The sequence below is a fragment of the Silurus aristotelis genome (assembly GCF_946808225.1).
Source record: "Silurus aristotelis genome assembly, chromosome: 6".
NCBI classification, from domain to species: domain Eukaryota; kingdom Metazoa; phylum Chordata; class Actinopteri; order Siluriformes; family Siluridae; genus Silurus; species Silurus aristotelis.
Window position 1 is genome coordinate 1,735,805 of NC_139579.1, and position 12,002 is coordinate 1,747,806.

The 12,002-nt window shown below is 42.1% G+C and overlaps 1 protein-coding gene across 5 annotated transcripts in view; it reads right to left on the reverse strand.

Moving 5' to 3' along the window:
- The window catches only part of kansl1b (KAT8 regulatory NSL complex subunit 1b), a 48,196-nt gene that overhangs the window by 34,226 nt on the left and 1,968 nt on the right, over window positions 1-12,002 (reverse strand). The window contains exon 1 of one of the 5 annotated variants that reach the window (XM_083545202.1): window positions 9,925-10,526. The exons of 2 other annotated variants lie outside the window; for them this stretch is intronic. The gene's annotated coding sequence lies outside the window, so the exon portion shown is untranslated. Of the gene's footprint in view, window positions 1-9,920; window positions 10,527-12,002 lie in introns of those variants that run through there. 2 more of the 5 variants (XM_083545201.1, XM_083545200.1) reach the window with 2 other exon arrangements.

The window sequence follows — 12,002 nt, forward strand, 5'->3', positions numbered from 1 at the left end:
GACACAAATACACACTCACAAATCACACAAATACACACACACACACACCACAAAAACACAAACCCACACCACATAAATACACACAAACACACACTCAAATCACACAAATACACACATGCACAAATCAGACAAACACACAAATATATGCACACAAATACACACACTCACAAATCACACAAATACACACACTCAAATCACACAAATACACACACACCACAAAAACACAAACCCACACCACATAAATACACACAAACACACACTCAAATCACACAAATACACACACATGCACAAGTCAGACAAACACATATATACACACAAATACACACACTCAAATCACACACACACACACACAAATTGCACATGATAAATATCGCGTGTTAAACACAGAACGGGGGCGAGGTATCCCAGGCATTATCTTCTGATTTCTTCCATGTGTCTGAAACGTTTCCAGCTGAGCCACTTCACTTACAAACACCCATTAAAGTTCATTTCATTACAAACAGCTCAACACACACACACACACACACACACACACACACATCTGAAAGAACGTTATTTGTCTGTCTGTATACGGGCCATGTGGAGTGGATTTAACAATAAACACTGAGGAGCTGCAGGATGGGTTACAGAGGTGTGTGTGTGTGTGTGTGTGTGTGTTGAATTCAATTCAGTCAGTCTCACACCGTGCCCTAATCCCCCCTGACGGAGCCCAAAACCCCACAGAAAACCCAAAATTTTCCATGATCCGTCGCTGAACTGTAACCTGAGAAGCCCCTCGGTGAGCTCACGAGTGCTTTCCAGCGTCCAAACCCCCCAGCTGAGGGCTGTTCTGGGAAACTCATCGACGTCGAATCTGATGTGATCGCTCTTTGTCTAGTTTGGCAATTTTGATTGTTTGTTGTCACAGAAGTGGTGAGAAACACCAGTTTCATCGATTCTGGCTGAACGTTATAGCAGCTGTAAACGTCCTGTCCTGTTCCTGAAGAAATCGTAAAAACTTACAGCGTTTCTGTTCACAACTCGGACACTGAAGACTCCTCCCACAAATGTTCAACAAACGGAAAAAAAGCCTTCCTACAACACAGGTCACCGAACCTCCCGTGTCAGATTATGACAACCAGAGAACTGCTATAAACCTGAGATCTGCAGATACGATGCAGAAATAAATCCTCACCTCCTGAACAAGAGAAGAGCTGAACTGGAAATTAATGTTTAGTCACATGACTGGTGACTTTACGGTACAGTCAGCGTTCACTAGTGTAGGAGCTCTTCCACATCTTCCAACCCCATGTAAAGCAGATCTTCATGGATCTGGCTTTGTGCACGGGGGCATCGTCATGCTGGGACAGGTTTGGGTCTCCTGTGTTCAGCAGACTAACGACCAGGCGTAAAAAAGCTGTTCGTCCAAATACTTTTGGCCCTATCTTATGAGCTCGGGCGGAGGTTTTCGGGGGTGGAGGAAGTGAAGGAAGATTCAGTGGAAGAGTGTGAGGAGGAGTTAAACACCTTCCAAAGTCTTATTCATACTACATCCATTCACACGTTTTACAGCTCGAGGGGCAGCGACAGGAATAAGTGCACGTGATTCAGCAGCTAACAGCCTCACCCTCAATCCTCAGAACAAATACATACAACCAGCAGGAGAAAGATGTGAAGATTAATCACAAAACAACTACACACACACACACACACACACACACACACGATTATATACAGTACATGTGTAGCAATACATATATACCTCACACACACACACACACACACACACACACACACACACACGATTATATACAGTACATGTGTAGCAATACATATATACCTCACACACACACACACACACACACACACACAATTATATACAGTACGTGTTGCTATACATATATACACACACACGATTATATACAGTACATGTGTAGCTATACATATATACCTCACACACACACACACACACACACACACACACACACACACACACACACACACAATTATATACAGTACATGTGTTGCTATACATATATACCTCACACACACACACACACACACACACACACACACACACACACGATTATATACAGTACATGTGTAGCAATACATATATACCTCACACACACACACACACACACACACACACACACACACACACACGATTATATACAGTACATGTGTAGCTATACATATATACCTCACACACACACACACACACACACACACACGATTATATACAGTACGTGTTGCTATACATATATACACACACACACACGCACACACGATTATATACAGTACATGTGTTGCTATACATATATACCTCACACACACACACACACACACACGATTATACAGTACATGTGTAGCAATACATATATACCTCACACACACACACACACACACACACACACACACACACACACACACACACACACACACACACAATTATATACAGTACATGTGTTGCTATACATATATACCTCACACACACACACACACACACACACACACACACGATTATATACAGTACATGTGTAGCAATACATATATACCTCACACACACACACACACACACACACACACACACACACACACACACACACAATTATATACAGTACATGTGTTGCTATACATATATACCTCACACACACACACACACACACACACACACACACACACACACACACACACACACACACACGATTATATACAGTACATGTGTTGCTATACATATATACCTCACACACACACACACACACACACACACACACACACACGATTATATACAGTACATGTGTTGCTATACATATATACCTCACACACACACACACACACACACACACACACACAAAATTATATACAGTACATGTGTAGCAATACATAAATACCTCACACACACACACACACACACACACACACACACAATTATATACAGTACATGTGTAGCAATACATAAATACCTCACACACACACACACACACACACACACGATTATATACAGTACGTGTTGCTATACATATATACACACACACACACGCACACACGATTATATACAGTACGTGTTGCTATACATATATACCATACATACACACACACACACACACACACACGATTTTATACAGTACATGTGTTGCTATACATATATACCTCACACACAAACACACACACACACGATTATATACAGTACATGTGTTGCAATACATATATACCTCACACACACACACACACACACACACACACACACACACACACACACACACACGATTATATACAGTACATGTGTTGCTATACATATATACCTCACACACACACGCAATTATATACAGTACGTGTTGCTATACATATATATCTCACACACACACACACACACACACACACACACACACACACACACACGATTATATACAGTACATGTGTTGCTATACATATATACCTCACACACACACACACACGATTCTATACAGTACGTGTTGCTATACATATATACCTCACACACACACACAATTCTATACAGTACGTGTTGCTATACATATATACCTCACACACACACACGATTATATACAGTACGTGTTGCTATACATATATACACACACACACACGCACACACGATTATATACAGTACGTGTTGCTATACATATATACCATACATACATACACACACACACACACACACACGATTTTATACAGTACATGTGTTGCTATACATATATACCTCACACACAAACACACACACACACGATTATATACAGTACATGTGTTGCAATACATATATACCTCACACACACACACACACACACACACACACACACACACACACACACACGATTATATACAGTACATGTGTTGCTATACATATATACCTCACACACACACGCAATTATATACAGTACGTGTTGCTATACATATATATCTCACACACACACACACACACACACACACACACACACACACACACACACACACACACACGATTATATACAGTACATGTGTTGCTATACATATATACCTCACACACACACACACACGATTCTATACAGTACGTGTTGCTATACATATATACCTCACACACACACACAATTCTATACAGTACGTGTTGCTATACATATATACCTCACACACACACACGATTATATACAGTACGTGTTGCTATACATAAATACCTCACACACACACACACACACACACACACGATTATATACAGTACGTGTTGCTATACATATATACCATACATACACACACACACACACACACACACGATTTTATACAGTACATGTGTTGCTATACATATATACCTCACACACAAACACACACACACACGATTATATACAGTACATGTGTTGCAATACATATATACCTCACACACACACACACACACACACACACACACACACGATTATATACAGTACATGTGTTGCTATACATATATACCTCACACACACACGCAATTATATACAGTACGTGTTGCTATACATATATATCTCACACACACACACACACACACACACACACACACACACACACACACACACACACACGATTATATACAGTACATGTGTTGCTATACATATATACCTCACACACACACACACACGATTCTATACAGTACGTGTTGCTATACATATATACCTCACACACACACACAATTCTATACAGTACGTGTTGCTATACATATATACCTCACACACACACACGATTATATACAGTACGTGTTGCTATACATATATACCTCACACACACACACACACACACACACACACACACACACACACACACACACACGATTATATACAGTACATGTGTTGCTATACATATATACCTCACACACACGCAATTATATACAGTACGTGTTGCTATACATATATATCTCACACACACACACACACACACACACACACACACGATTCTATACAGTACATGTGTTGCTATACATATATACCTCACACACACACACGCACACGATTCTATACAGTACGTGTTGCTATACATATATACCTCACACACACACAATTCTATACAGTACGTGTTGCTATACATATATACCTCACACACACACGATTATATACAGTACGTGTTGCTATACATATATACCTCACACACACACACACACACACACGATTATATACAGTACGTGTTGCTATACATATATACCTCACACACACACACGATTATATACAGTACGTGTTGCTATACATATATACCTCACACACACACACACACGATTATATACAGTACGTGTTGCTATACATATATACCTCACACACACACACACACACACACGATTATATACAGTACGTGTTGCTATACATATATACCTCACACACACACACACACACACACACACACACACACACACACACACACACACACACACGATTATATACAGTACATGTGTTGCTATACATATATACCTCACACACACACACACACGATTATATACAGTACATGTGTTGCTATACATATATACCTCACACACACACACACACACACACACACACACACACACACACACGATTATATACAGTACATGTGTTGCTATACATATATACCTCACACACACACACACACACACACACACACACACACACACACACACGATTATATACAGTACATGTGTTGCTATACATATATACCTCACACACACACACACACGATTATATACAGTACATGTGTTGCTATACATATATACCTCACACACACACACACACACACACACACACACACACACACACACACACACACACACACACGATTATATACAGTACATGTGTTGCTATACATATATACCTCACACACACACACACACACACACACACACACACACACACACGATTATATACAGTACATGTGTTGCTATACATATATACCTCACACACACACACACACACACACACACACACACACACACACACACACACACGATTATATACAGTACATGTGTTGCTATACATATATACCTCACACACACACACACACACACACACACGATTATATACAGTACATGTGTTGCTATACATATATACCTCACACACACGATTATATACAGTACGTGTTGCTATACATATATACCTCACACACACACACACACACACACACACACGATTATATACAGTACGTGTTGCTATACATATATACCTCACACACACACACACACGATTATATACAGTACATGTGTTGCTATACATATATACCTCACACACACACACACACACACGATTATATACAGTACATGTGTTGCTATACATATATACCTCACACACACGATTATATACAGTACGTGTTGCTATACATATATACCTCACACACACACACACACGATTATATACAGTACATGTTGCTATACATATATACCTCACACACACACACACACACACGATTATATACAGTACATGTGTTGCTATACATATATACCTCACACACACGATTATATACAGTACGTGTTGCTATACATATATACCTCACACACACACACACACGATTATATACAGTACATGTGTTGCTATACATATATACCTCACACACACACACACACACACGATTATATACAGTACATGTGTTGCTATACATATATACCTCACACACACACACACGATTATATACAGTACATGTGTTGCTATACATATATACCTTACATACACACACACACACACACAGTTATATACACTATACACACAACCCGTAGGTTAAGCCATTCCTAAAAACACTGAGCATCATGTCAGACTTGTGCGTTTGTACATCTGAAGCTCACGTCTCACACGTGTATGGTTGGTATGTTTTTTTTTCATTCACAATTGAATGAACATTAAACATTCCACCCCACCCCCCCGTCCTGCACCGATTTCCCCCCCCCCCTCCTTTAATGAACCCTTCCCCTTGTCCTTTACCACCCACTTGTCCTGTACCACACACACTGGTCCTGTACCTGTACCACGCACTCGTCCCATACCACCCACTCGTCCTGTACCTGTACCACACACTCGTCCCGTACCACCCACTCGTCCCATACCACCCACTCGTCCCATACCACCCACTCGTCCTGTACCTGTACCACGCACTCGTCCCGTACAACCCACTCGTCCCGTACCACCCACTCGTCCTGTACCTGTACCACCCACTCGTCCCGTACCTGTACCACCCACTCGTCCTGTACCTGTACAACCCATTTGTCCTGTACCACCCACTCGTCCCGTACCTGTACCACCCACTCGTCCCGTACCTGTACCACCCACTCGTCCTGTACCACCCACTTGACCTGTACCTGTACAACCCACTCGACCTGTACAACCCACATGTCCCGTACAACCCACTTGCCCTGTACCTGTACCACCCACTCGTCCCGTACAACCCACTCGTCCTGTACATCCCACTGAACCCTGCCCAAACCCTGTCCTGCCCCAACTCCATATTCTACCAGATTGTCTGCAAGATCTAAATAAGTTATAGTTTGTATCTTTCGTATTCTGCTTCCACAGTTCGGTGGACCGAAGACGTCCCAATTCACTTATTGTTTAATCAATCTACTGCGAATCAAAAATCATCGTAAGTGGACCATACACACACAAATCGAGTAAAGTGCTGAGCTCCAACCCTGAGTGAGTTCACGACCACCACGAGAGAAATGACATCACTGACCTCTTACATAACATCCTGCTGATACCCGAAGAGATTTAAACCAGAGGAAAGACGGCAAACTGACCACTTTATATGCCGAGACGAGAATGTGTGTGTGTGTGTGTGTGTTTAGGGTGTGACCCGCCTGTATAAACTAAATAAGGGTTGTTTCTTTTAAATAATAAGTGACGTTTGGTGGGAGTCAAATACAGACAAAGCTTGTAAAGGCTGAGGGATTTACGAGCAGAGCACGGAGGAGAAGACCAGCAGTTGAGAAGAAAAGGAGAGGTTGATGAACTGACCTCTGGTTATTGAATTCACCTCAGGATGAGGCATGAAAAGAAAAAGAAGAGAAAAAAAAAAGGAGAGGAAACAATGGTAGCATGGTAGCATTAAACAGGCCTGTTTTTATTTTTTGACGGATATTAAAACACAGAATAAAAAGAAAAAAGAAGACCACCCCCCCACCACCCCCCCAGAGAGCTGTTTTGGCGCCTTTTCTGTTTTGGGGCTAATCAAGAGCAGACACGTTTCAGTTCAGATGGTAATCAGAGAAAGTAAAAACCCGACACGGCGTGTGGAGCGCGATGGTGCAGCGACGCTGCGCGGCAACAAAAAAAAAATGTCTCAAAATGGGACTTCCTGCTGGACGGACGAGCAGAGAAAAGCTTTTATGTTTCACCTGGAAAGAGGGCGAAGGCCTGTGTGTGTGTGTGTGTGTGTGTGTGTGGTGAGAACCTTCAGACGTTATAGCATGGAAAAGTACAGAGTGTGTGTGTGTGTGCGCAACACTAACCACAGGCAGAGCTTCGAGGATAGACGTGTGCTGCTTAAAACATGGGAAACACACGTGTGGGTTTATACATGTATATGTGGCGCTATCATCTCTCTCTCTGAATATATATTACACACACACACACACACACACACACACACACACACAGAGTTATATATCCTATATGCATGTATATGTAATAATTCAAATATTAAAATGTATCCTATATAATTATAGCTATTAGATGCGTACACACCATTAAATACGTGTGTAGCTATGATCATATACATACACGTACAAAGCAATATACATGTACACATGTAGATATTCATATAAACCACACACACACACACACACACACACACAGGGAAAACTGTACTGTACGTCTATACACACATTATTTTATATATATATATATATATATATATATATATATAGTGATTAATTATGGTCACTCAGTCCTGGTTGGATATCGGCGGTGTGTTGTGACTGAACCAGTGCTCTGTGAGGAGAAATGAAGCTAAAAAATAAATAAATTACGCAACATCCTGTTTAAACTCGAAGCCTCGCTCACTGCCAACAAAACCTTACACACGTCATTTAGAATATACAGAACACATGTCCAACTATCACACACACACACACACACACACACACACACACACACACACACACACACACACACACACACACACACGGCAGAAATGAAAAGGTCCCAAAATGTCTTGAAGATGGAGACGAACGCATCACAGACAAAATGAAAATAAAATGTTATATATATATATATATATATATATATAGAGAGAGAGAGAGAGAGAGAGAGAGAGAGAGAGAGAGAGATATTGACCTTGTGGGTCATTTATATTACATATATATATATATAAAAGGTCAGGGTATAAGGAAAAATAATCAAATAATAAAAATAATAATAAGTATAATATAATAATATAATAATAATAATAATATAATAATAATGATATTAATAATAATAATATTAATATTAATAAGTATAATAATAATAATATTAATAAGTATAATAATATTAATATTAATAAGTATAATAATAATAATAATAATATAATAATGATGTTAATAATAATGATATTAATATTAATAAGTATAATAATAATAATAATAATAATAATAAATATAGTGAATATTTGATTTAATGGAATTAACGCTGAAACACTAAAACAGAGGTAATAAAATATAGTTCGGGTGCGTATAAGCCTGAAGATGCCATAAGGACGTTATAACGCGTTATAAAACAGGAGAATTTCCACCCTGAACTGCGCGGTTTCATGACTCGACCTACTTTTGCGGTTCGGACTGCAACAAAACCCAGAAGGGGGGGTGATCTCTCCCAGTCCTGAAAGCATTTCATCTCCTAACCTTTTACACGACCAGAACCACAAAAACATGCACCTGAACCCATTCAGAGTGGGTGTGAATCCGAACCGAGCTCTTTAATCCGGAATAAACCCGGTTTAAATCGAGATTATTTCCTGCCGCTGACTTTCAAGTAACAAAGAAAAAAAAAAAAAGGTGGAACCTACCACGTGATCCGAGAAGGGGGGGGGGGGGGTTCGCTAATTACGCTCCAGTTTGAGTGTGTTTTTAAAGAGAGATTATTAATAATAACCGCGTTCTCCTGGTGAAAAGGTGAAGGATTGCTGTAGTTATTCCTCTCGGTGATAATGTGGAGGAAAAGGGTGAAAAAAATATACTGTTTCCAAGCCGATCGTAGTGCCGCTCGTCCGGGTAAATCCGCTCCCGTTCGGGATTCACGAAATGGGCGAAGGAGCCGAAATCACACACAAAGGCACGGAAGAGGAATAAAAGAGAAAGAAAAAAAAAAAAAAGCCCACACGATCCGGATCCGGGCTTTAATCCCCGCACTGCAACGCTGTTCCGCCTCCCTGAGCCTGCTCACGGCGCGGTTCCGGTGTGATTCGGCGGTTTTTCGTGTTCGGTGAGCGCGCTGGCGGTGTGTGCTGGAGCTGCTGGGGCTTTTTTTATGTATATTGTTGTTGTGTCAGAGGGAGAGAGACGGAGGGGGAAAATGGCGCCTCGGCGGATTTTCAACTCTGACAAAACAGAAAACAGCGGCGCTTCCTCCTACTGACACGGTCTCACCGACAGGGGGCGCCGGGGAGCGCGCCGCGGGAACGCGCGCGCGCCACCTGCTGCCGCCTCGAACATGGCGCGCGCACATACATGGACACAGAAATATATACACACACACATAAACAGACATATACATATACACACACACACACACACACACACTGCAGCACTACAAGAGACCAGGGTGGGTTCTGCAGGACCCTGAGGTTTTCTTAGATACCACACAAATTTTTTGAGAACAATTTGTACTTTGTGGGCTTTTGTGGTAAAGGACACAGACAGACCCACACACACTCGAGTAACAATGCACATAGATACATCAACGAGTAAACCCAACCCCGTCCCCCCGACTCCACCCAAACCCAGCCTGCTTACCCCCCCCAACCCAAACCCAGCCTGCTTACCCCCCCCAACCCAAACCCAGCCTGCTCATCCCACCCCCCTCCACCCAAACCCAGCCTGCTCATCCCACCCCCACTACACCCAAACCCAGCCTGCTCCCCCCCCCCCACTACACCCAAACCCAGCCTGCTCCCCCCCCCCCACTACACCCAAACCCAGCCTGCTCATCCCCCCCCCACTACACCCAAACCCAGCCTGCTCATCCCACCCCCACTACACCTAAACCCAGCCTGCTCATCCCACCCCCACTACACCCAAACCCAGCCTGCTCATCCCACCCCCACTACACCCAAACCCAGCCTGCTCATCCCACCCCCACTACACCCAAACCCAGCCTGCTCCCCCCCCCCCCACTACACCCAAACCCAGCCTGCTCCCCCCCCCCCACTACACCCAAACCCAGCCTGCTCCCCCCCAACTACACCCAAACCCAGCCTGCATTTTCTGTCTCACAGTCAGTGTGTGTGTGTGTGTGTGTGTGTGTGTGTGTGTGTGTGTGTGTGTGAAACAGCTGGGACACAGCTGGATGTGAGTGGTGAGACAGAACTCAGTGCCATTTTTTTCTGGCATGTGCAACAAAACGTAAAAGAAATCTCTCACGGTGTGTGTGTGTGTGTGTGTGTGTGTGTGTGTGTTCAGTGCCATGTAGTGCTTAAACAATGAATCAGTGCACAACATAGCACCTGAGAGCGGACACGGAGATTGAGGAGCTCGTGTGTGTGTATTGAGGAGAAGAGAAGAAGAAGAATACGGAGAGATACAAAGAAGGAATTTCACTGTAAACGTACACGTGAGAAGTAAAAAAGTTAATAGTTTGGCTGTGCAGTAATGGAATTGTGCCTTCTGGTGGTTAGAGTGAGAAACACGTCTCTGTGTGCACTGGTGAGGAAATAAATCACTGGTGAGGAAATAAATATATAATAAATGATCAGATAAAAGTGCTCTGGAGCTGTGTCTCTAAAAATGCCCTGAGGCAAGCTTCTGGATCTGTGGAATAAAGGTTAATAAAACACACACACACACACACACACACGCGTATCTAAAAACAGCAGGATTTTCCCACAGTAATAAATCTGTAATAAAAAATCTTTGTAAAATAAATAAA